This window comes from Manis javanica, chromosome 12 (assembly GCF_040802235.1).
Source record: "Manis javanica isolate MJ-LG chromosome 12, MJ_LKY, whole genome shotgun sequence".
NCBI lineage: Eukaryota > Metazoa > Chordata > Mammalia > Pholidota > Manidae > Manis > Manis javanica.
Genome location: NC_133167.1, coordinates 97,542,056 through 97,567,518, shown reverse-complemented (window position 1 = coordinate 97,567,518; position 25,463 = coordinate 97,542,056). Strand labels below are relative to the sequence as shown.

The 25,463-nt window shown below is 41.5% G+C and overlaps 1 protein-coding gene and 1 pseudogene across 10 annotated transcripts in view; both read left to right on the top strand.

The window, feature by feature from the left end:
• Positions 1-737: 737 nt before the first annotated feature.
• The window catches only part of MTUS1 (microtubule associated scaffold protein 1), a 129,925-nt gene continuing 105,199 nt past the window's right edge, over positions 738-25,463 (top strand). For 2 of the 10 annotated variants that reach the window (XM_036997049.2, XM_073219100.1), the window contains exon 1: positions 748-1,143. The gene's annotated coding sequence lies outside the window, so the exon portion shown is untranslated. Of the gene's footprint in view, positions 1,144-1,282; positions 1,479-1,547; positions 1,749-5,941; positions 6,059-25,463 lie in introns of those variants that run through there. The other 8 variants (XR_012124014.1, XM_073219101.1, XM_073219095.1 and 5 more) reach the window with 8 other exon arrangements.
• Positions 22,238-22,337, top strand: LOC118968230 (U6 spliceosomal RNA; annotated as a pseudogene).

Genomic DNA, 25,463 nt, shown 5'->3' with positions numbered 1-25,463 from the left:
CATCAGCTGTGTTACCTAGAGCAAGTCACCTGACTTTTCTGTGCTTCCACTTTCTCACTTGAAAAATGGAGATAACAGTCTGACCTGCACATCCTAGATGTGGTTGAGGAAATAATGGAATATTGTTCACCTGAAAGGCTTTACAACTGTTAAGTGGCAATACATTTGTTCATTGATCTAATATCAAAAGTAAAGAAACTTTGCCAAATACAGTATCCTCAGATTTATTCTCAGGAAAAGTTTAGTTGTCCTAAAAAGCTTTTAGCAAATCCAAACCTGGTCTTTTTTTTTTTTTTAATTTTGGACACAGGTTGTCGGACATTTAATGGTTCCATAATGTTATATTTTTCACAAGTGGAATAGTATCTTTGCAAAAGCTTTGTATAAAAATATGTCTACAGAAGAAAATATTTTATGGGGCTCATAGATTCCTATAGGTGAAATTTGTTCAGTTTAGCAGAGGCAAGACTTAATTTGTGTTTAGAGAAAAGTGGGTCTGGCCTCGTTTTTCTCCCTGGTATTCTATTCCCCTTTCCACTTCTTATTCGAAGATCAAACAGCTGGAGCTCACTTTAAGCTTTAGTGGGTGTTTGCTGGTAAACCTCTTAGAAGTACGGAAATAATACAGACCAGGAGTGGATACTCCGGAGAGACCATCACGGCTGGTTCCTTGCAAACCCCCGCCCTGGTAATTGTGCAACCTTCCACTCCCCGCGTCCGCGCCCGGCCCACCGCCGGCCCGCCCCCGCGGCAAGCGGGAAGCCAGGGAGGTCGCACCCACAGCACAGGTGGCGGGAGGGCGGACGGGGCAGGTCCGCTCAGCAGCCCTGCCGGCACGGCAGACCTCGGTGATCCGCTAGCACCTGCGTGGTCTGCAAGCGCGGTCCAGCCAGGTGCGCAGCCCCGGGCGCCGCGTCGCACGTGGCAGCAGGTGCGGCGCGGTCGCGGGCAGAGCCCCGGGCGTGGGGCGCGGCGGCATTTAGCGGGAGCGCGCGGGGCCCTGGGAGCCGGACGCGGGCGCGCCAGTGGGGCCGAGCGGAGCGGAGCCGGCGTCCAGAAGCACGGCCCGCGCACCTTCCAAGTTTCCCGGCGCGCAGCCCCCCCGGACGCCGCTCGGCCTTCGTCTCCAGCGGCGAAGCGCAGGTGAGGCTGCCGGGAAGGGGCGGCAGCGGGTGAGGGGGCAGCGGCGGCCGAGCGTTTCTATTTACAAGTTTCCCCAACTCCCCGCCCCGGCTCCTCCCCAGGCGGCTGGCGGGGGCGGGGGCGCCGCGGACTCGGGACTCCCGCCGGGCAGCCGCCGGCGCCCGCGCGTGGGGGTTGGGGTGGGGGCGGGCCGGGCGCCCCCAGGTGCGGCGGGGCTCCGATCTGGCCGCGGGGGCCCGGGCGCTGTGCCAGGGTCCCCAGGGCGCCGTCCCCCGCCGCGTCTGGGCCCCCGGACGCTCGCGGGGGGCTCGGCGGAGCCGCGCGTAAGTGAGCAGGTGGGGCCCGCGCCGCCCAGCCGGTCCGCCGCGGGGATCGCGGCCGAGGGGGGGGAGGACGCGGGGCGCCCGCCCTTCCCGGGGCCGAGCTGGGGGCGGGGCGGCGGCCCCGGGCTTGGGTGCCAAAGGTTGGGGAGAGCGCGGCGGCCGCGGAGAGCAGGGCTCACGTGGGGGACGGCGGCCCTCGGCGGGGGACGGCGCGGACCTCATCGCTGTCACCTTGGAAGCGGCCGAGGGGCTTCTGGTGGACCCAGTTACGTGGACGGACAGGCATGTACCCACGCGCGGAAGCCGCCACCAGACCCCGGACTGCCGGCAGCCCCAGCCTCCTCGCGGGGCGTTTCTCTGGGGCCCTTGCTCAGCATTAGCAATCAGGGCTGAAAATGTGGCATTAATGGGGCTGCAATTCCCAAGGTTCCCTCGTCCCGTGCCTGATTACTTCCTGCGGTTCGCTTGTTCTTTTCTAGAAAAATCCACTCCTGAGGTTAACCTGATCACTGTAGTAATTAGTGGACTTACGTATTTACTTCAATAAGTCTTTCCTCTTTTTCAAGACGCACTCAAGTTACTTGCTGATTTTGACGTGGAATAATTCTTTTTGGAGTAGGAATGGAGAGATTAATTCTCCTTTTAACCTGCATAAAGTTTCACATACTCCATTAAATGCTGTTTTAAACAGTGTGCTAAGAAAAGAAATCTAGTGTGTGTGTTTGAATAAAATCAGTCTTAGGTAAAACAGGTGGGATGAAAGCGTCATGTGCCAGGTGATCGAATTCAGTCATCACACTAAATCCTCAGCCCTGGGGGTGGAGTGCGGGCATATGCAGGGGTTGGAGGGAAGGAGGGAAGAAGGTAGAGAATGTAGGTGGAGGGGAAGTAGAAAAGGAGGAGGGGAAATAGATTCTCTACTTCCTGGGAACCTATCACCTCCTTAAGGAGTCTAATACACCCAGATAACTGTGGTTAACCCTGAAAGGAATTGCATAGTTAGATTTGCAATTCTACAGACAGACTTCTTTTTCAGGAATAATTAGGAGAGAAAATGATGGACAATTTAAACTGAAACAATAATGCCTTGTGTGTATGGTGTTTTACAATGTGTAAAGTGCTTCTATTGGCTGTAAGTACAATATTCCGTAAGAAAAGTTATATAAATAAATGATTAGAACTAGTTACTTATCCTTAAAAAGAAAAACAAACTTAGGAGTGTAAATTAGTTTAAACTAATGTATAGTTCTTGCATCAACTTTTCCATTTCTTCTTTTAAAAATCATTGAGAAAATAGTGGTTGGAGAAGATCTGAACCTTCTAATTATGTATCAGTAAATCAAGATTGCAATTTTGGAGTGTTTCATAGGATTATAAAATTCTGGTCATGTTTCAGTATTTCTTGGAAATGAAACTGCATGCAGTAAATAGACTTAAGCCTATAAAAAGCTTAAATAGCCCTCTTCTATTGGCCTTGTTATGGTTTTACAAGTAAGGCATGCTTGCTGTATACAAATTCGTAGATTCAGAAAGTGTTAAGAATTAGTCCCACAATCCAAAGATAATCACAATTATGATTTTCTTTACACTTACTAATGTATAGCATACATTTATTTTTTAGCCATGTAATTTATACAAATATACTGTTGCATGCTGATTTTTTTCTGCTTAATGTATCATTAAAAAGTTCCCAGGTCATTACAGTTCTTCATGAATCTTATTTCAGTGGCTACATAATTTTATGTTAAATAGATGTAAAAATTTAACCATTTTCTTGTACCTGAACTTCTACTTTATTTCCAATTACTGTGACTGAAGATACACTGATGCAACAAACATCCTTTATAAAACTTGTATCTGCAGGGAGTATCTCATTAGGGTGGAGTCCTTGAAGTACAGATATCTCAAGAATCTCTTGATACAGATTGACCATTTGCTTTCCAAAAAGTGTTTTACCAAAGTGTGTGCCCGCCAGCGCGCTGAGAGGATGCCCGTGTTACTATATTCTTGGTAACATGGGGAATCATCCAGAAAAGGAAAAATAATTCTTGCCAGTTTTATAGATGAACAGTGCTGTCTTGATATTTCAATTCCATTTTTTTAATTAAAAATGATGTTGAATACCAAAAAGTTGAGTTTTTTTTCCATTTTTATTCCCTTTTAATTGAATGTAGGGCCAAATTTTCCCCCTGTGGTAATAGTATTTTTCTATCAATTCATAAGAGCCTTTTATGGATTGATAGTGAACTTTTGCCTTTCATCTTGCAAGTATTCTTCCCCATTTTGTCTTTGCCTTATAAAGACGTATTTAGTGTGTGACTATGGGTTTTGACTTATAGAAAGAAGTTCTATACTTTATGTAGCCAGATCTGTTGACTTTTCTCAAAAACAATTTAACACTTCTGAATCAAACATTAAGAACCGTATAATGGTGGCAGAAGACTTAAAAAAAATCTTCCCCCCACACCCTCTCCCCCAACACCCAATTTCTGAGTAAAATTCTTTTAATCTCTTATAAGAACCTCCATATCCTGGAGTAGAGACTGTTGCAAAACAGGTTGTGTTTTTTGATGAGTAATAGTTGTGTATGGTATGTACCATTTAGAACAACATTCTTCAAAATCAGAATAGGAAGTTTCAAGGCCCAGGGAATGAAAGTCTTTCAGATATGCTGTTTTGTGATTATGGAATTCCAGGCTCACAGTCCATTTATTTTTACCTGTTCTTTTGTAGTAGTATTTTGCCAGTTTGTTCTTTTTACGTTCACTATTGTAGTTTCATCTTGAATTGTTGATACAAGTCTTTTCTGGGTCTCCAGGTCAATGTTTACGTAGTTTAAAATTTTTCCCAAATTTCCAATGCTACTCATAGATTAAAATATTTGAAGAGGGACAATAAAAGCCTCCTGATTTGCCAGGCTTGAGTTATCTCCCCATATTATGGAAGATTAAGTATACCTAGAGGACTTTACAGACCTCACTGAGAGTGCTCTCCGTCAGCACCTGGAGCTCCTTCTTTCACTCTCCATCTTTTTGAGCCTATGAATAAGCCACGTGACGATGAGGGTGGGGAGCAGTGTGTGTGTTTGGGGGCACTTAAATCCAGCCTTCATCTGGAGACCACCACCACTTAGCGGGCAGAAGCTTGGCCTGGGTGGCTTTCAGCTGCCTGGGAAGTTGAGGAATCACATAGATGAGTGAGTCTACCCTGCAGGAAAAGAAGGGTAGACGACACAGTATGACTAGCTAGCCTGAAATGTGGTTCTGAAAAGACTGCTTTGACCAGAGCTCTCCTTACTTGACTTAGAATAGTCCAGGATGACCACTAACTAAATTTGACTGGCAACTTCTTCTGAAAGTGTATCTGTAAACCAAATTTTACAAAGATTGCCCTGATGATAGTTATTAAAAAAAAAAAAGATCTTAATATTCTTTGCAATCAGCAGTTAGTACTCTTTAATGTGGTCAGATACCCATGATATTAGTGCATGACCTCCTGTCATGGATGGAAAAGGTTTTTCCATTTTGGAGATGACAGATTTGGAGGCTAATCATTACTCTGTAGATAAGTGCAATAAAACTTAATATTCATACACCATAAGCTACTTTGCCGTTTGTGATTGCCCTGGTGTCTGACTTTAACGCATCTGGGAACAATGCGTTTGCTCAACAAACGTAGAGTGTAAACAAGGTTGAACCTACAGGTGTTTTATTTAATAGATTTCAAGCCCTTCACAAGTACATATTTGCGTGTAAATCTTTGATTCCAGGGCAGCCTTACTCTCCGTTAAAGCTAGGCTTTCCTTAGCCTTCAGCTTAAGTCTCATATTGAAGAGAAATAAAAAAGTACTAATTGAAGATAAATGGTATTTAAGCCTTGCTAACAGCCCCATATTTAAACTAATGAATGTTCTTGTGTACACATAACTTACGTGAGTAAAAGAAAAATCACACGTCTTACCTTTCTTCTAGAAGTTTAATTTCATGGTCAAGTTAAACTAAGTAAAGATAGTTTTAAAGTCATTTAATGTTTCTCTTGAGGAAACACGTTCACTTTTCTAGTAGGGTTGCATGCAGACATACCTTGTTTTATTGGACCTTTGTTTTATGGCTCTTCACCAATGCTGCATTTTTTACAAATTGAAGGTTTTTGGCAACCTTGCATTGAGCAAGCCTGTCAGAGCCATTTTTCCAACAGCATTTGCTTGCATCGTGTGTCTGTGTTATATTTTGGTAAGTCTCCCCGTTTCAAGCTTTTTCATTATTATTTGTTATGGTGATCAGTGGTCAGGGATTACCATGTGCTGAAAGCTCAAATAATGGTGAGCATTTTTTGGCAGTAAAGTGTTTTTTAATTAATTAAGGTGTGCATGTTGTTTTTAGATATAATGCTATTGCACACTTACTAGACTATATTGTAAACATAACTTTTGTATGTGGGAAATCAAAGCACTCACTTGACTCCCTTCATTGCAGTACTTGCCTATCGCAGACTTGACTCCCTTCATTGCAGTACTTGCCTATCGCAGCGGTCTGGACCTAAACCTGCAATCTCTGGAGTATGTCCGTGTTCTTCAAGAGCAGTGAAAGAAGGTGATGTGTAAGTCGTAAGTTTCTCAGGCGAGCTGCAAAGGGCAAAGTGGTTGCAAGAAAATGACTGCAGGTTGTGTGATTGTGCCTGAAATTGTACTGATTTCATGTAAGAGTTGTGCTGAGCAGAAGGGCAGACCTGGCCAGCCTCCCACAGTGCACACAGAGCAAAAGGAAGGCAAAGGCTGGGAAGAAAACCGACTGAGAATGTAGCCATCTTCTACAGAAGGTGCCATGGAAAGAGGGTTTTTAAGCTATTAAATTATCCTTCTTTTTTAGTACTTTTAAATATTTGCACCTTGTCAATTTGTATTTATGCTCACTGCAAAGAAAAGAAAATTAGTGCTTAAGATTAAGGATCAATCAACCATAATTACCCTGATCTTCTACAATTAACTAAAACATTTCAGGATGTATGTGTCCTACGTTGCCACTGAGAAAGGAATTCCTCTGGGAGAGTCACACTTACTAGAAGAATGGGAAGGAAAAGTATAAAAATATGTTGTGTAAACATATGGCTGAAAGTCTGTGGCAGTTGTTCATTAAGTCTTGACTCTTGTGTTGTCAACTCATATTCTGTGCTTGGCAATAGTTAGCTCAGGCACTATTTACGTATATACCAATTATGAAGGAAAAATCTGTACTTCTACCCTTATTTCAAAGAGCAGTTATCTGTGTCTAGCAGTGTTGAGTGACAAATAAGAAATTCTTTTTTACTGAAGTATAGTTGACACAGTAGTTCCAAGTGTACAGCATAATGATTTGACATTTCTATACATTACAAAATGCTCATAATGGTAGGTATAGTTCTTATCTGTTACCATACCAGGTTATTGCAATGTTATTGACAATATTCCCCATGCTGTACCTTTCATCCCTGTGACTTACTTATTTCATAACTGAAAGTTTGTAACTCATTATCCCCTGCACCTATTTTGCCTGTTCTCCCCACCTCCTTCCACTGGCAACCACCAATTTGTTCTCTGTATTTAATTTATGATTCTGTTACTGGGTGTGTGTTTGTTTTTAGATGCCTCACATAAGTGAAATCATGGTATTTGTTTTCTCTGACTTATTTAGCATAATACTCTCTCAGTCCATTTATGTTATTGCAAATGACAAGATTTCATTTTTTATGGCTGAGTAATATTCCATTGTGTTTATGTATGTATATACATATAAGTATGTCATTTGTGTGTGTGTGTATATATCATGTTTCTGTATCCATTTACCTATTGATGGACACTTCGGTTACTTCCATATCTTGGCTATTGTAAATACTGTGATAAACATAGGAGTACATATATCTTTTTGCATTAGTATTTTTTTCTTCAGGTAAATATCCATAAGTGTAATTACTGGGTCATATAGTATTTCTCTTTTTAGTATTTTGAGGAGCCCTCATACTGTTCCTTCATACTGGTTGGACTAGTTTATATTCCCAGTAACAGTGCACAAGGCTTCCCTTTTCTCCACATCCTTGCCAACATTTCTTTCTTGTCTTTTTGATAGTAGCCATTTTGACTGGTGTGAGATGGTGTATCATCATGGTTTTGATTTGCATTTCTCTGATAATTAGTGATGTGGAGCATCTTTTCATGTGTCGTCAGCCATCTGTATGTTGTCTTTGAGAAAATGTCTATGTAGGTGCTCTACCCATTTTTTAATTGGGTTATTTGCCTTTTTGTGTTGAGTTGTCTAAGTTTTTTAAAAATATATTTTGGGTATTAAACCTTATTAGATATATCATTTGCAAATATATTCTCCTGTACAGTAGGTTGTCTTTTCATTTGGTTAATGGTTTCCTTTGCTGTGCAGAAGCTTCTTAGTTTGATATAATCCCATTTGTTTGGTTTTGTTTCCCTTGCCTGAGGAGATGTAATGAGAAAAAAATTGCTAAGGCCCATGTCTAAGAGTTTATTGCCTGTGTTTTCTTTTAAGAGTTTAATGGTTTCAGGTCTTATATTTAAGTCTTTAATCTCTTTTGAGATTAGTTTTGTAGATGGTTTAGGAAAGTGGCCGGGTTTCATTCTTTTACATGTAACTGTCCAAGTTTCCTAGTACTGTTTATTGAAGAAACTGTCTTTCCCCAATTGCATGTTCTTGCCGTCTTTGTCTTAGATTAATTGATCATATAAGTGTGGGTTTGTTTCTGGGTTTTCTATTCTATTCCATTAATCAATGTATCGGTTTTGTGCCAGGAGCATACTGTTTTGATTACAATAGCTTTGTAGTGTAGTCTGAAATCAGGGAGTATAATACCTCCAGCCTTCTTTCTCAAGATTGCTTTGGTTCTTCAAGGTCTTTTGTGGTTCTATACATATTTTCATATTCTAGTTCTGTTTAAAAAAAAATGCTATTGGTATTTTGATAGGGATTGCATTGAATCTGGATTTCTTTAGGTACATGGACATTTTAACGATATTACTTTTTCTACTCCATAAGCATGGTATGTATTTCCATTTATCTATGTCATTTTCTCATCAGTCTTGTAGTTTCAGAGTATAGGTCTTTCACCTCCTTGGTAAATTTATTCCTAGGTAATTTATTCTTTCTGGTACAGTTGTAAATGGGGTTGTTAATTTTCTGTTCATTTTTATCATATAGAAGCACAACATTTCTGTACATTGACTTCTATATCTTGCAACTTTATTAAAATCATTTATTCTAATAGTTACTTTGTGGAGTCTTTAGGATTTCCTACATTGTGTCATCTGCAAATAGTGACAATTTTACTTCTTCCTTACCAATTTGGATGCCTTTTGAGAAATTCTCTTATGTTTATCTTAGATTGCTTTGGTGACTGTTAACATTCATGATACCAAGTTGAACCTTTTAAAGCACAGCTCACTTGGCTAGCTTCATGGAACAAAAATAGCAGGCTGTATAGATATGTCATTTAAGAGATGGACTCTTCCCACCCACCCCTTTCCCCTGCTTCTGTGTCAGGTTGATTGAGTTATATTCACCAGAATAATTACTGTTTAAATCACCTTGTGGTATAAAATGTCTGTTTTTTGTGATACAGTGAACTGCTACATTACACTATAGTCATCTCATTCCTAGACAAATTAACAGAATTCAACCATATTTGCACATTTCTACTAATTTAATAGACTAATTCAAATGAGGATTTTAGAAGTCCTACTTTCTGGTGATAGCAGGGTTGGGGAAAGGAGAAAGAGGTTAAACAAGATAAATTTTCCTATTTACCTAGAAAAATGCATGTTTTAAATTAGGTCCTAAATCTGGATTCCATTTGGAGAACTAAATGACTTATGCATAGTGTATAATTAGGATTGTTTTCATGTTAAATGGCAAATAAAAAGTGATTAAAAATCTTTGCTGGTAGAATCTTAAGTATGATTTTTTCATCAGCCTCAAACTATGTTTTGAGCACTTTGTATGGGCCAAACGCTGTGCAAGGTAGAAGTGTGCAGATATGGAAACAGTTGGACCCTGGTTGTCAGAGGAATCGGCAGAACAGCCTCAAACATCATGAAAAGTGCAGTTTTGGAAATGTTGGTAAGATTGCAGGTTGCTAGAAATAGTCCCCCCAGGTCATTAAAGTTGTGCCCTACATTGGGAATTCTGCCTGCTTCCTTGACCACATTTTGGTAAATCTAAGGCTGTCTTAACATTTTTGGTAATCTAAAGACACCTCATGCTTACTGTTTTTCTTCTCCCAGAGTCAAGCAGCAAGATTCTTAAGACTGCAGTCTCTGGCTTCACTTACCATCTCTGGGTAATCTTTTTGGTGACCTTGTCCAGTATCTTTTTGTTACATCTTGTGTGCTTCTTGAGGAGAGGGTCTACACCTTATGATGTGGGTACCCTTGCACTTTAATAATTATTTGCACCAGATGTGGCCATCCGTGCTCTGATGGCATGGAAGTTTGAGATACTAGAAGGTCTTTTAAGCCAGAAATATTAATTTCCTTACAGCTTTTCTCAACTTTCCTCCTTCCTCATCCACTGTGATATACTCAGCAAGCAGAGACAGGGAGGCAGCCCAGCCATGCCTCTGAAAGATAGTACCATAGAGTTAGGGCAGTATACATCTGGAAGGTGGGAGGTTCCTATTCTTTCGGAGTTATAATTCTGTTTTCTTATGAGTACCCTTCTCAGAACCATGTGTGAATATGGGTAAGAATTAATTCCGCGAGTGACACTTGATTCTCAATTTGTGCAGATAGTCGCAGGTTGACAATTTCTCATGAACAGGGACTTGGGCAGCTTCTTATTTAAAGAAATAAGTATTTACATCTTCAGGAGGAATTCAGATGAATTTTCAGTCGGGGATTGCTTTCTCTTACTACATTTAATAAGATTTGTTTCAGAGTTGTTTTGCATTTCTGTAAAGCTTTTTGACACTTTGCTGGAATTGGTGGTGGTTATTAAATTTGATATATTCTCAGGTATTGAATTTTTCATTTAATGCTTCAAACTTTCAGATGTTGCTTTATGGAGATATTAATGACATGACAGCCATGCAGAGGGATTGACTAATTTATCTTAGTTGCAGTGTAAGAAGAATGGGTCTAGTCAGTGAAAATGGAATGCAGAAGGGAAAAATCCATCATTTCTCTATGAAAAACTTTAAATGCTTTTACATTGTGGATATAACTATTATGTTAGAAAGTGTTGATTATACCTTGTTATGCTGAACATTTAAAATTGATAATCTTATAGGTGCATGGCTAAAATAACGACATATTTGACTTGTAGAATCCTTCATGGCAGGGTATTGCTTTTTATCTCCTTCCTCCTTTTTTTAAAATTAACATTGGAGTAATAATAAAACAGGTATTTCAACGTTTAGCTAGATTTTTATTACCCTCATGTGCATGATGAAAGCTTGGAGACATACTTGTTATAGAATTGGACAAAATACTCCTGGAATCCAGAACAGCTGATACAGGAATATAATGCAGAATGTACAGAGTAAGAAGTTAATCCAAGTTGGGTTCGTGTCTGTGTTAGCCACGTGACTTTGGGTGAATTACTTCATTGCCTCTGTACCTGTCCCCTTGTCAGGATGGTGGGGAAAATACCTGTCTCCTGGGGTGACTCTACCCCAGTGCCAGATGTATGGCACCTCTTCAGATTCATGGATAGGAAGTGTCCTTTAATTTTCTCAGATCGACTTTGATGAGGGTGTTGCTTGGCTCTGTGGACAATTAAATTCTGGGCTCAGAAGCCTGATACCTTTCCTTCCTCCTCAAAAATTATTGGTTTGTACCACCAGTAACTGTTGAGATTATTCTTGGATACCAGTTAGTTCACCTCTTGGTTTTCGTTAGAGTACTTTAGTACTCACTTTAGTGAGTTGCTGATATATTATTCTATTTGAGCTCTGTTTTTTTTAATAGAAGCACATACTTTGATCTTTGCTAAAGTCTGTGAATTATGTTGCAGATTTTCTGTCAGCACATTTGAAAAGCACTTAGAGTCGAGTCATAATTTTGAACCAATAAGGCACTTGTGGATTTAAAGTACTGTTATCCTCTGTTCTAGTTTTTAACCTGTAACTTAGTCCAGCAACATTTCATATTTAAGACTTTTGGTTGTAAAATATTACCAATCATATATATTAGTACTAAGGCAATTCCGAATTTTTCACTTTGTGAAAGAGCCTTATAAATGTGACAGTAAGGATACTTGATTCAATTATCACACTTGGTGAGGTGGAGAGGGCAGGTGGTGTGAGCTGTTTGCTATGTGGGGAAATTGAGGACTGAAACTATTTGGATAAATATGTTATGATGAGTAAGTTATAGAACCAGGCCTAGAACTCAGTCTTGCCTCCTGGTCTGTTCCCCACCCTGATACTGTAACTTGATTACGTTTAATGCCACAAGAAATCAGTCACTACTGTTGTTAGGATTTTCTTCACAGTGGTGCTGAAATGGAATCAAAAGCATGCAGTAGTTTGAATATGTAAAATTCAGGTGACATTGCTTAGAATTATGGTTTATTGTTTTTCCATTTTCTAACCACAGGGCACAAAACGCTGTTAAATCTTGTAAGACATTAAGATTAGTTTCACAAATGGAAAATTGTTATAGATCATTACCATGATATATTTCTGAGATTTTATAGTTTTCACACTGCTTTTTCAAAAAGAACCAAATCAGATTCTATCAAAACAATCATCTGAACCTTTTGAGTATTATTGCAAAAGGTACCCATTTTACAGGTAGAATCCAAGGTCATTTATGTCGAATAGACACTAGTTTTTCAGGTAGAATCCAAGGTCATTCATGTCGAATAGACACTAGTTTTTCTGAAATACTTCTCTAATAGAAATTCTGAATCCTGTTTCCTTATTTTAAGTTACGCGGAGGCAGGTCATTCTTGGGCAGATAGTGCTAATGTCAGGTAAAAATTTAACTAGGAGGCGAGGCCTGGTGTCATTCAGAACTGGGAAGAGAATGCCCATAAACCACAGTTACACCCTGCCTATCAGCGTTGGTTTCTAGCCCTAAAGTTAACCGTTCTCTGTTCCCAAAGTGACTTCTAACGAATGTGCTTGAATAGTAGGCCCCTCTAGGGAGTGTGGCCCTTCCTCTGGGCTGGTTCTGTGAGTTAGATGCGTTTACACATTGACCTTCTGTTAAGGAACTCTTGTTTGTCAGTGGAAAGCCTAAATGTAGGTAATTATTCTCAAGTAAAGGGTACGGGAAGTTGATGTTTAATGAAGACTGGGAGATAGAGTGTGAGGTGCCAGTTTACGTAATGACGCACACACAATGCTGTTCTTCAGCTGGTCTTGGCATGATTCAAATGGAAAATTACTTCCTCTTAGCCAAGTGGACTCTGAAGAGATATGGCAACTGTCTTTGAAAGATTCTAAACAAGGAGCTGTTGTAGGCATTTAGCACTTCCAGAAAAAGATTTTGTTTTAGCTTAATCTCTGCCCTTCATACCCAGTCTACCTCCATTTCTCTCAAACAACCTGTTCTACCTTTTGGGTAATTTTTTAGCTGTGTGTAATTTAGAAACAAAAAGAATGCAGAGTTTTTGCATTGAATTGCTTCTTCAGCCTAATTGCGTATCCTTGATAGTGGCCCGTGGCCACTGGTAGGTACGGAGTATAAATGGTGGTTTGATTTCAGCTATTTTGTTTTATAGGGACTTTCTGTATTGACTCAGAGCTGTCCTGGAACTTAGTCTGAACAGTTCTTACTGATTTTCCTGAAAACCGTTACTTTTTGAGGAAATTCTGAAAATCGTCTATGATTTCAGATGTCATTCACAATACGATGTCATAACCATAAGAGCAAAAATTTGATTTTGTTTACCTTTCTATCAGGAGTGTTTAGAAAGGGTTTGAAATTTAATTTTTCAAAAAATGTGGAAGAAATGCCAAGTGAGATAGTGTTTTAGGTTTTCAGAAGTCTGTTGGTTTGGGGCTATAGACACCTGTGTGGTCCTTGCCTTTCAAGGTGGTTGTTTAGGTCTGTGGCCATCATGCCCTACAGGGTCAAAGCCAGAGACCTACTCCTCTAGGACAGTCTATGTGAATATGCTCAGGAGGTAACAGGAAAATGTAAAATTCTGAATAAGTAAGGCAGGTTTGAGGTCCATGAGATCAGACAAAAATGGTAGATAGTAAGTATAGTCAACATTCCTGGTTTTCAGTAAGGTAGAAAGGATGGGTTGGAAAGTGGATTATGGAATAAGAACCAGCAAAAATTTCTTTAGGTTCCACCATGAATTAATGGATGTGTTTCAGAGTATATACTGCTGTTTACTGGGTATATATATATGAAAATTTTTTTTAATTGAGTTAAAATTAAGTACCGTAAAGTGCACCTAGCTTATATGTACAATTATGAGTTTTGACGAACATGCACCTGTGTAACCAACCCACCAAGCAAGATGCAGAACATGACCACTACCCCAGAGAGTTCCCTTGACTCTAGGGACAAGCTGCCAAGCCTTGGTCATCCATAAAGTGAGAGAAGAGCAAAATTGTTTCACAAGGTGGTTGAAGCTGTAACAGTAGCAACTCACAGTGGAGTTGTGTGAATTAGAAAGTTTCCAAAAATTTCACTGAACTCTTAACAACCCCAGGAGATACATTGTTACATGGATCTTTACAGAGGAGGAAAAGAAGGCCAAGATATTTTTGGTTTGCCCAAGGTAAGTAACCTAGTTCCTGAGTAAACATGGGCGCTGTCCATGGGTAACCCATGCCCACCACGTCTCAGCAGCTGTGTGGAGCTGGGGTGACACTGTACAGAGCTACCAAACACCAGCCCATCTTATCGCTGTGGGACGGAGGGTGCAGAGAAACCAGGAGCACACATTTTAACTGGGTTTTATGTCCATTGTTATTTATTAACTCTTTCCTGGGCAAGTTACTCAACTTCCAGAAACACCACCAATATCTCTAAAAGGGGAGGAGGGACGGGAAGACGGTGACTGTTATGGGACCTGCCAGCATGTACTGACATTGTTATCTTTTTGAACAAAAGAGGTGCCCCCCCCTCGCCCCTGCCCCTTTCCTGGCCCTGCAATCTTTGCTGACTGTGGGCAGGCGAGTAGGGCTTGACAATGTGTCAGAGAGAGATGGTCCCCCCTTGTCATTCCTTTGATGCACTGAACGTATGTTTGCAGTCTTTTCTCTCATGAGTCTTTTTAACGTTCAGAAGCCTGTTTTTCAGCTATTCCTCATTCCGTAATACTTGCCAATTTTGTTAGGAAAAGGTCTTTAAATAAACCTTGTTTTGATGTTCTTTCTGCAAAGTATCCCTTTGCTATGAAACAGTAGGAGCTGGTTTGAGGTGGGTGCACCCCTGAGTAACCCAGGGATCTAGGGTGCTGTGTCCCGCCTGCCCGGATCACCCTGTGCTCAGCTCCTTTCTGGTTCCTGGAAGACAAGCTCTTCCCACCATGTGTCATAGTGCCGGTCACACACATAGTCCCTAACGAGGATTGAAGTTCAGTCAGTTCAAGCTTGCTCTCCAGGGCTGTTCTCTCTTCCCAAGGACTGTTTCCTCCCTCCCAGTCCACCCACTCTGGGGATGGTGCTGGGTCCCGGAGGAGCTTTAGGGTGAGGGTTGTCTGGGCCGCATGCTGTCTCCGGACCTCCTGGCCCCACTGCGCAGCTCATCCTGGTTGGCCTTTACCTGGGTCTGCCAGGTGCAACCCACAGGGCTTCAGTGGCTCCTTCTTTCTGTGGCTCCATTTTGGTTTCCACTGGAGGGGTCAACCGTGCACGGACCCTCCCTTGACGTGACTCAGGCCTTTCCCCACCCATTGGCCACACTTCCTTTGACTTGTCTTCCCTCTTTGCTCATCCTGAAGAGTGGGGAGCAGTCCTCTGTGTCCGTCTGGCACCCTCCCTACCCTGTTCTCTGTCCTCTTCCTTGCTGCCCTTCGACTTATAGCTCAAACCAAGGATTTATGAATCAGGTGTGCTTGGTGACAAAAAGTTCACTATAATACAGTGACACGTATGTAAAAAAATGCCACGTATGATTTTCATCAGGCTAGACTTACATGATCTAAACCAAAAGAATGTTCTTTATTCTGCCATTGTGTTCTCCCTTCATTTCTGTGTTAAAATATCCTTTCATAATGTGGTGGTGGTTGTAAAAAGTTATTTTGTCTGAAGTGTCCTTAGTGGCAGAGTTGAAAGCTGACTTATCCAGGCCATCTTTCCAGATTTTGGGAAGGGAAATCTGCTAGTTCATGAAATGTCAGAGGCTGAGAAGCACTCGCCAGCCTGTTCCATGTCCTCAGCCCAAGCTTCAGCTTCAGGGAGCTGCCTGCCCTCATTCCCTCCATGCCTGCAGTGGCGGAGTCCATCCTGTGCAACTCCACGGGCTGTGGTCAGTTCTGTTATTGCAGCTTTGCAGCTATTTACTTGTTCTTTCTTGTCTCAACTGAACGATAGGCTCTTTGAATTCTCTTTGAAGACAGGGACTGTCTTCACCATTGTGTCCCTAGCAGAGCAGCTGGCACATGGTCGGTGAGTAATGAATGTTTGTTGAATGAATGAATGAAAGCTCTTGTAAAAGGCCGCTTTAGCAGGGGTAAGGGGAGACTGGCAGGGCGGTGCGTAGAGTAACAGACCCCCTCTTAGCTTCTCTGGGACTGTTCTAATGCTATAACACGGTTCCCTCCTGGTTGGAGGTTCTGAACAGAATAAAAATTACATAAAGATTATGCCATGCTTGAAAGTCTAGTATTAAGAGTTGTAAGGAAGTTGGTAAGGTTTGGATTGCTAACTAAAGCACCTGACATTTATATAATGGTGGAGAATAGAATGACTTGCAACTGTAAATGCAGATTACGTCAAACACACTGCCATCTTGCGCGTAGCAGCTAAGCGAGGAAGGTAGTATTCCAAAAGAGAGAAGTTCCTTTATTTTAACTTCTGATAAAAATACTTTGCACAGAGGTTGAAATCATTTTGGGAAAGGCATGAGTGGAGACTGGAATTCTTCATTTAAAGAAATTAAGTTGTTGAATTCTGCAAATATTACTTGAGTGGGCATGAGTAGAACATCTCTCTTCATTTTTAAGTGCAAATCTTCATTATATCCATTGCTGCCTTTACACTCTGAGCCAGCCTGTCCCATCTTGAGGGCGCACAGATATGTGCAAATGGGAACAGAGGTCCTGGCTTAGTCATTTTGAAATTTGTGGCTATAACTAAGCTGCAGATGGCCATTAATGATAGTCATCATATTACTGAATCATTCCTGTTGAGAATTTACTGCTGAGGGTAATTATATAGAGGTTTCTGTCTTAAGTGACCTTCATGTACCAATGACTTTAAAGGCTGTCACAGTCAGGCTGTCAGAGCCAGACTTGGACCATTTTCATGGAGCTGAAGACTGTATTAAACACATTAGCCTTAAAAATATAAAGTTAATAACGCCTAGTTTGTGAATTTCCAAAATCTTCTATCGCACAATATTCATATTCAATGTCTTTCTTTTTAAAAAGATTTGCACCATCATTTCTCCGAGTCTATCGAGGACAGAGTCTAAGATTCCATGCTCTCCCACTTCCACCTGAGAAATACAAAATGTAGCCAGTTTTGGAGCAGTGAGGTGTCTGTCTGCTTCTGAGGGTGGGCAGAGGCCGGGCTGGGTTTCTTGCTTCCTGAGGCCCATGTTCCTTGGTTCTCCTGGCACACACTCACCTTGAGCTCTTCTGGAAGTGCAGAGTGGAGGGAGGGAGGACACCTGAGTTAAAGGTGCAGTCCCCTTCGGGGCCAGAGACTGCCCAGAGCAGATGCTAACTGCACAGCCAACGCCAGGGGAGCCAGCCTTCTTTTTCCCTTGGATCTGCAGCTCTGACTCAAGCCAGCTTGTCGTTCCAAATAGTAGAGCCCACTGTGTAATCCTTCTGTTTTCATGATTTAATGCTATCGTTTGAAATATGGAGAGCAAATATTTTTGACACTATAAACTTGTGGTTTCAGAAGAGACATATGGTTCTTTACAAAATCCAAGTTAGGGATGAATGAAAGAGATCGATTTTGAAATGTCATGGTGTGCTTGGAGAAAAGGTAACAGGATGAAACACAAATATATTTTTCCTTCTATTTTTGAATGTACTTGCCCATGAAATTGCAGTTGTTAAACTACTCAAACCTAGTTTGAGGCTCTTAGGCTTCATTTTAGTTGTGAGACGGAAAACCAACCAAACATTTAACTTGAAATTCATGTTTCTACAGTTGTCTTTTATAGAGGTGCAGCATAGATGGTGTGGAGTTTTAACATCAGATATATTTAGTGTTTCTGGTAGGCCTGTTCCAATTTCAGATGTTACACTGTATGGTTATATTTATAAATAGGAGAAGGGGATAATTAACTTCACTGACTTGGTATGCCATTCTTTTTTTGAAAGGTGACTAAATTTTTCTTTGAATGTTTTCATCAAAACCTACCTCTTTCCAAGGCTGTTACACAAATCTGAAATCTGTGTTGTTCCTGGACATGATGTTTGGGTGCGGGGAAATCCCTGAGTTATCTTAAGTTTTCTGGCACATAGGTTACAATTCTCATAAGAATAGGAAATTTCTTTTCAGCTTTGGTCTTTAACCTGATGAAATCCCGTGTTCTGTGGGTTGCTTACTTGGATTGCAAGCCCAGCCTTGGTCTAGAGTGGTGGGTAGTAGGCTGGGATATGAAGGTCATAATCCTGCTATCCTTAGGGTTCTACTTTGTAGCCTTTAGCAGATTCTTGCCACTGAACGTTGCTAATCCTCTTGGACATTTCCTGCTTCTGAAGGGTTTCTTTCTAAATACTGCCTCATGATTATCTCGGGCCAAGTTAGGAATCAGAGAAGGGCGGCTGGCCTAAGAATAGCCACAATTTAGGAGGAGGGGCTAAGTGGCACAGACCTTCTGCCAGAAGATGATCCCCTAAGGAGGGAGTGTGTCTGAAGACATGTGTGAAAAAATTAGGTAGAGGAGAGTGTTTCCTTCCTGGTTTGTGTAGGGGGAGGTGAAAGTTTTAGTGGGTGGCTTATAAAAGAAAAAAAAACCCACAAAACCTCAGACATAGTAAAAGTAAATCTTAAGATTATTATTTTTTTTAATGAGCCTGGCACAGCAGGGATGTATTTCTAGGTGTTTCTGATTTGCAACTAAATATTTTGTATTTAATGTTGTCACAGTATGTTCGAGGAGTGGAAACAGTGACCTGCCCTGTTTGCTGTACCGCCTGGGAACAGGACTTGAAGCCTTGTGGGGAAACTTGCAGATAACGGGTCATTTAAACAAAGACCTGCACATTTAAATGGAAGTTCCCGGGAGGGTTAGTGAACATGCTTACTGATAACCCTTTGGATACAGATGGTGTACATTTTATGTCACAGGCACATGGACTAGAAGAAACTTCAGTGTGAAAGTGAGACACAAAATAATTTTTTCATAATGATAGCTATTATCCGAGTGAGTGTAACAGTGGAAACATAATATTTATTTTAGAGACTTTTTTTCTACCTGAGGTGAAACCAGATCACTTAGTAATTTAAACAGTGGTGAAAAGGCCAAGAGCCCCCTTTCCTCTCCCAGCCTTGGGGCAGGTGTGTAGGTCTGATTAGATAAGGGATGACAAGTATTTTGTGGGTACACACATTGATTTAGGAATGGGTGGGCATTGGTTTACAGGGGTTTGGCTAGTGCATCTGAGAATTGACTTAATTTTCAGCAGGATCATCTGAACTGGGGGTGATGGCAAGCACCCTCTTTGCCTTTGAAATTTTTTCTTTCACCTTTAGCATGAAGGCCAAGCTATTACTAGTTGTTCTAGGTTAGGGTCCTTTTATGATAAGTGTGATAAGAGGCCATCGTGGGCTTTGAGGGGGCATTTGCACGAGCTGAGTTACAATTCAGAAGGGTCATAGCGGTTGCTGGGTGGAGAACATAATGTAAAGGGGCAAGCGGCTGATTTGCTCAGTTGTCCCTCGAGAGAGATGGTGGTGGCTTCGACCTGGAGTAATAGTGAAAGTGAGAAATGGTTGCATTTGGGATGTATTTCAAAGGTGACACCTATTGGAGTTGCTATTGGTGTGACTGGGAAAGAGGGGGATCGAGGCAGACCCTGAGGTCTTGGGCACCATGCACGTGGGTGCATGGACATGTCTTTGAGAATAAGGACTACTGGGGCAGGAAGGAAGCCCATGGGGGTCTAGAAGCTGAAGTTCTCTATTAGATGCAGGCAGCCCAAGAAGCCCATTAAATATGCAAGTGCAAATGTGGAGTTGACAGTTGGATATTCACATCTGGAGCTTTTGAGAAAGATCTGGGCTGGGTATGGGCTTGTGAGAGTTGTCATGAAGCAATGTATTGAGACCAAGACGGTGAATGTCAGAAGAGAAAGGGGTATGGGCTGGTCCTGCCTTACTCCCGACATTTGGCTGTTGGTCAGAGAGAGAGTCGGCCGGGGCGTTTGCCGGGCAGTGCCTCCAAGTTCGGGAGGCTAAGGAGAGAATAATGCCTCTGAAACTAAGAGGAGGAGGCGTGGAGCTTGAACCCTATGGCGCGGAGTGTGGTTTATCAGACAGGGAACACATGTCTTCACTTTTTCACTTTTCGGGTGTGTGTGTGTATGTACTTGTCTGTGTACATGTGTGTAATCCTGTAGAATCTTTATAAGCTTGAGGAAACCATGGTAAAGTCAGCAAAAAGTGAAAGCAATGTATCTCTTTAAAATACTAAAACATGAGATTTCCCTAAGGCAGCCCCTCATTTCAGGGAAATGTATAGATGCTATTAATCATTTTTGAAATACTGGCAATGAATGGCGGAACAGCAATACTCTTTGAAGGTTCAAAAAATCCAAAACACTTCCTACATCTGGCCGCAACCCTTCCTGCTGTTTTAAGACCTTCATTCACCCAGGTGTGTACTTAGGAGGCTTCATACCACATCATCTCAAAATATTAAGTGTAACTACTATTCATATATGTGAACAATTGAGTCACTGTTGACAGTTGACATAATGCTGCATTTAAAACCTCTCCATCGTTCGCCTCCTTACCTGCTTCGTACACCTCAGGGCTCTACTGGACATGGTTCGCTCAGACCTCCTTTCCCGCAGTAGCAACCACAGTGCTCATGCTTTTCTTCATTGACTACATTTTCTGTTGTATAGTTGTTATTTTTGTGCAACATGTTTTATTCATTTTCTAGCAGACTCTTTGGCATACGATGGCACCAGATAAATTTGACTAATGAATGTCATCCGGTGTTAGAAAACATGTCGTAGGGATGCCTCAGTAGCTTTCCAGGCTTGGTTTCCAAGCTCAGCGTCTACTCTATTTTAAAGTCAGATTTATTGAGAAATGAATTACATACAGCAAAATTTACCTTTTTAGGTGGACAGTTCATCAAATCTTGACAAATATATAGTCGTATAACCACCAACCACAATAAAAAATGAGAAATTTCCCTCATCCCCAGAAGTGTCTGTGTCACTTTGAAGTCCTCTTCCCCGACTCCCAGACAAACACAAGTCTCGGTCCTGGTCTCATGGCCTTGCCCTTCCAGGTACTATATAAATGGAATTATATGCCTTTTGGGCCTGGCATCTTTCACTTAGCATACGTGTGTGAGATTCCTCTCTGTTGTGTGTATCAGTGGTCTGCCTTTGTATTGCTCAGTGGTGTTTATTCCTCAGTAATTGGGAGCACTGCAGTTTTTTATTCATCCACCAGTGATGGACATTTGTGTTGTTTCTAGTTTTGGGCAATAATTAGATTTTTCTTCCTGGTTTTAATAACAGATTAAAACAGCATCAATAACCCACAGCCATATCCTCCCAATTATGACTACTGTTTTCATTTTCCTATGTTCTTTTTCTATGTATATTACACGGTTGCAATTAAAGATTTTTCTTAGTTGTCTTGTGAACTGCATAGTTCTTAACTGGTTGTGTTTCATTGAGTTACTATACTGTAATTTTCTAATCAGACCTCTGTTGACATTTAGAGTGTTCCTAAGTCATCACAGTTGTAGAAAATACACTAAACATCCACTTTAAGTTTTTCCTATGATATATTCTTGGCAACAGTTACTTAAGGCTCTTAGTTGAAATAAAAATTCAGCTTACCTTGAGCAAAAAATGGATAGGTGTCAAAGAGTATGGATTATCTCCCAGAACTCAAGTGTCAAGGAAGTCGTCAGGAACCGAGTCAAGTCGATTGGTCCCCCCTCTTTGTTTCTCAGTTCTGCCCCTCTTGGGGCATCGGTAGCATTTTCCTCTCTCCTGAGCCTAGCTTTGTCTGCTTCTGGGTGCATGGAGGCTAACTCCACGGGGTTTGGATTTATATGTTTTCCAGTTCCTGGGAGTTCCGGGGACATGCTGTGCCTCACTAGCTATTGCAAATCCATGTGTTGGGGGGAGAGAATCTGACCCATATAAGGTTGGTGTCTGCATCAGAGCTATTTCACTGTAGCTCAAATGGTGGAGCCCACCTCGGTGAGTGAAAAAGGGGTTGTTTATGTACAGCAAGAGGCAGTTGCTGTAAGCTAAGCCCATACTCAGTTTTCCATTAAAAATAATGTAATATAAAATCCATTTTTATGACTGAAGTTGCTTTCCAAAAGGACACTTACAGTTAGGTCTTAAAGGAGGAGGGGGTTTGAAAAGTACGACATGTATCTATTTTTTAATATATTTTTTTAGATACTAAAAGGAGTTTTACATGCATGCTTCAGCAGTACATGTATTGAAAGAGTGATAGAGAGGGTTAGTATGGCCCCTGCACAAGGATGACATGCAAATTCATGAAGCATTCCACATTTTTATAAAATAAGTCATGGGGATGTAATGTACTGTCCATGGTGACTGTAGTAAATAATACTGTATTGTATATTAAAAAGCTGCTGAGAGAGCAGATCATAAAAGTTCTCATCACACAAAAGAAAGAGTTTACCATTTTTTAGTTTCGATCTTTTACCTGTGTTTAATTGATAGCTAAGAAAATCCGATTTACAGTCAAGAGTTTATTGAATGCTTGCTTTACGTAAGCACTGTGCCCAAAATGTCTCTAAGTACAAGGAAATTTATATATCTTATTCTTGGAACGGTGCAATCGAGTTGAGATTTATTTAACCCTGGCTTCTGGGAGTTTCTTATTAAGTGGGCCTTGAGTCGGAGGGTTCCAGGTAGAGGTGGTTTCGTCAGCGTTTGTATGGGAGTAATATCAACATGGTGCAGACAGGTTTGGGAGGCCCACTAGGAAGCAGTCGGATTTAACTCTGCAGGGCCAGCCTAGGAGCCTGCTCCTGAGTTGTGTGACCCGGTGTGGGGTTGTACGTCTTGTACTCACTTTTGAGTTTTAGGCCCTCTGTAGTGCCACGTAGCTTGGCTGGGCCGCCTCACCTGAAGTCTGCACCTGAGCTCCCCACGGACCTGCCCAATGCCTGTCAGCTGTCAGCCCAATGCATGACACCTGTTCATCCTAGTGTTTAATCTTAAATGACTTTGTCTAAAAATCGTTGTTAGCAGATGTACTCAGGTTACTATCACCATTTTAGTCTTTGAAATCATTTTACCTTTTTTATGATTCTTAGAGTGAGAATTTAAATAGAAGATTTTAATAACAAAACATGCGACCTTCACATATCTGTCCATATATGCAAATGGATTCTTACTCTGTGTCTGTCTAGCTCAGAAGCCTTCTTCGGGCAGCTGTATGGTGCCTCTGTGGGCAGTTGGATGAGGTGTGCTATCGTGTACACCTGTCCCAGTTGTGGGTGTGACATTTGAGATTGCAAATATTCACAAGGCAGCCCAAAGTTACATGGAATCGCATTTTTATCCTTTTCTGTAGATTTTGAATGTTGAGGAAGCAATGAAGCTAAGCCATTAGCTCAGGTTTGTCATGTTACCTTTTTCTATTTTTTTTTGTGGTAAAATATACGTAACAACATTTACCATTTTTAGCATTCTTAAGTATACAATTCCACAGCAGTGAGAACATTCACAGCATATATCACCACTATCTAATTCCAGAAATCATCCCAACCAAAAACTGGCCCCATTAAAACACTGACTGCCCATTCCCCCCTCTTCCCAGCCCCTGGTAACCTCTTGTTTACTTTCCGTCTCTCCGAATTTGCCTGTTCTAGATATGTCATGTAAGAAGAGTCATACCTTATTTGTCCTTTTGTGTCTGGCTTACTTTATTTAGCATGTTTTCAAGGTTCATCAATTTGTAGCATGTATCAGAATTTCATTGCTTTTTCATGACTGAATAATATTCCATTATATTATGAACTATATTTTGTCCATTTAGCTGTCAGCGAACACTTGGGTTGCTCCCACATTTTGGTTATTCTGAACATGGTTGTACAAATACCTGTTTGAGTCTCTGCTTTTGATCCTTTTGGGTGTATACGGAAGAGTGGAATGCAAGATCACATGGTGATTCCATGTTGCACTGTTGCACAAGCCACCAAGTTGTTTTCCACAGCTGCTAAAACATTCCCACCAGCACTGCAAGAGGGTTGAAATTTCTTCACATCCTCTCCAACATTTCGATAAAAGCCCTGCTAATGGGTGCGAAGTGGTATCTCATGGTTTTGATTTGCATTTTCTAGAGACAAATGATGTTGAGCATCTTGTCATGAATTTATTGGCCATTTGCTTATCTTTGGAGAAAGGTCTCTTCAAGTCCTTTGCTCGTGTGATGTTACCTTTTGAGTTAAAGTTTCCGTTCCTTGGTTTTATTCCTGGTCCTATGTTAGCTCTCTTGCATGTATGTATTAAGGTTGGATTGTAAGTGGAGAAAACATGTTCTCTGTTTGGTGGATGACAGTGAAAAATGGCAGATTTTATCTTTTTGAAGTAGAAATCTGCTCTTGGAGTTTTCACATTGGCTGTGTGCACCCTGACCCATGGACCAGGAAAGGCCACTCCACCTGTCTGTTAGAGCAAGGGAGGCCTGAGGCCTTAGTCCCATTTGGGATTGTAAAGAAGGAAGGAAGGGGAAGAAAAGGAGGCAGGATGGAGAACGAGATTCTCTCCTGGTCCATTTCTTTGTTTCAGAAAGGGGTAAAACTGCCTGCCCCCCTTTCTGTTCCCCAGCCTCTATCCTCTTCTCACTCCTGAGACTAAGGGTGACGGTAGCCAGACTCAAATAGAAAAAGTAACTTTTTGATTCTCTTTATGGACTTGGAATTAATTTTTTTCCCATTGAAACAATGCCCTAACTTACATTTGGCTTCTTAGTCTTTGTATATATATTAAAGGCCAGGTAAGTCTTTCTGAACTATTACTTACATTATGGATTAAATAGGTTTCAGTTTGGGAGCCTAATCATCATTGATATCGTTTCTCCAAGAAAATGAGTTTTGAGTTAAAGTAAATTTGCACACTAAGTTTGGAAGATAACCCACTTGTCAGTGGGGAATTGCCTGCGCCAGCGGTCTAGCCAAAGGTGTGTTACGAGGTACGTGGAGCGGAAGGAGGAAGCATGGGCTGCAGAGCGGTTCAGAGCAGGGGCTTTGAAAATGAGCCTCTTTGAGCCTGAGTCCGCTTACCTGTCATGTGCTTTAGGCCCAAGTTTCCACCTGGGAAGTGCTAGCTGTTGATAGATGCATTCACGTGTGATATCTGTGTGGCGGACACCAAGGCTAGTGACCAGGGAGCCAGGAGCACACTTCCTGAGGGTCCCGGCCAAGTCGTGATGTTCAGAGTGCAGCCTCTTGCCCTCCCCTTGCCTGTGTGCATGAAGGCCTCTGATGCAGGTCCTGGGCCATCTGACTTGCCTCCATGACCCCCAAGCATCTCCAGGCCGCCCGTGATGACTGTGTGGCTCGCATAACTCTTAGAGAGACTTCCCCAACTGCTGCACTTGGGGTAGGTGATCTGGGGCATCACAAAATGTTTTCAAGGTTTAGTTCAGAGATATTAATTTCCAATGATG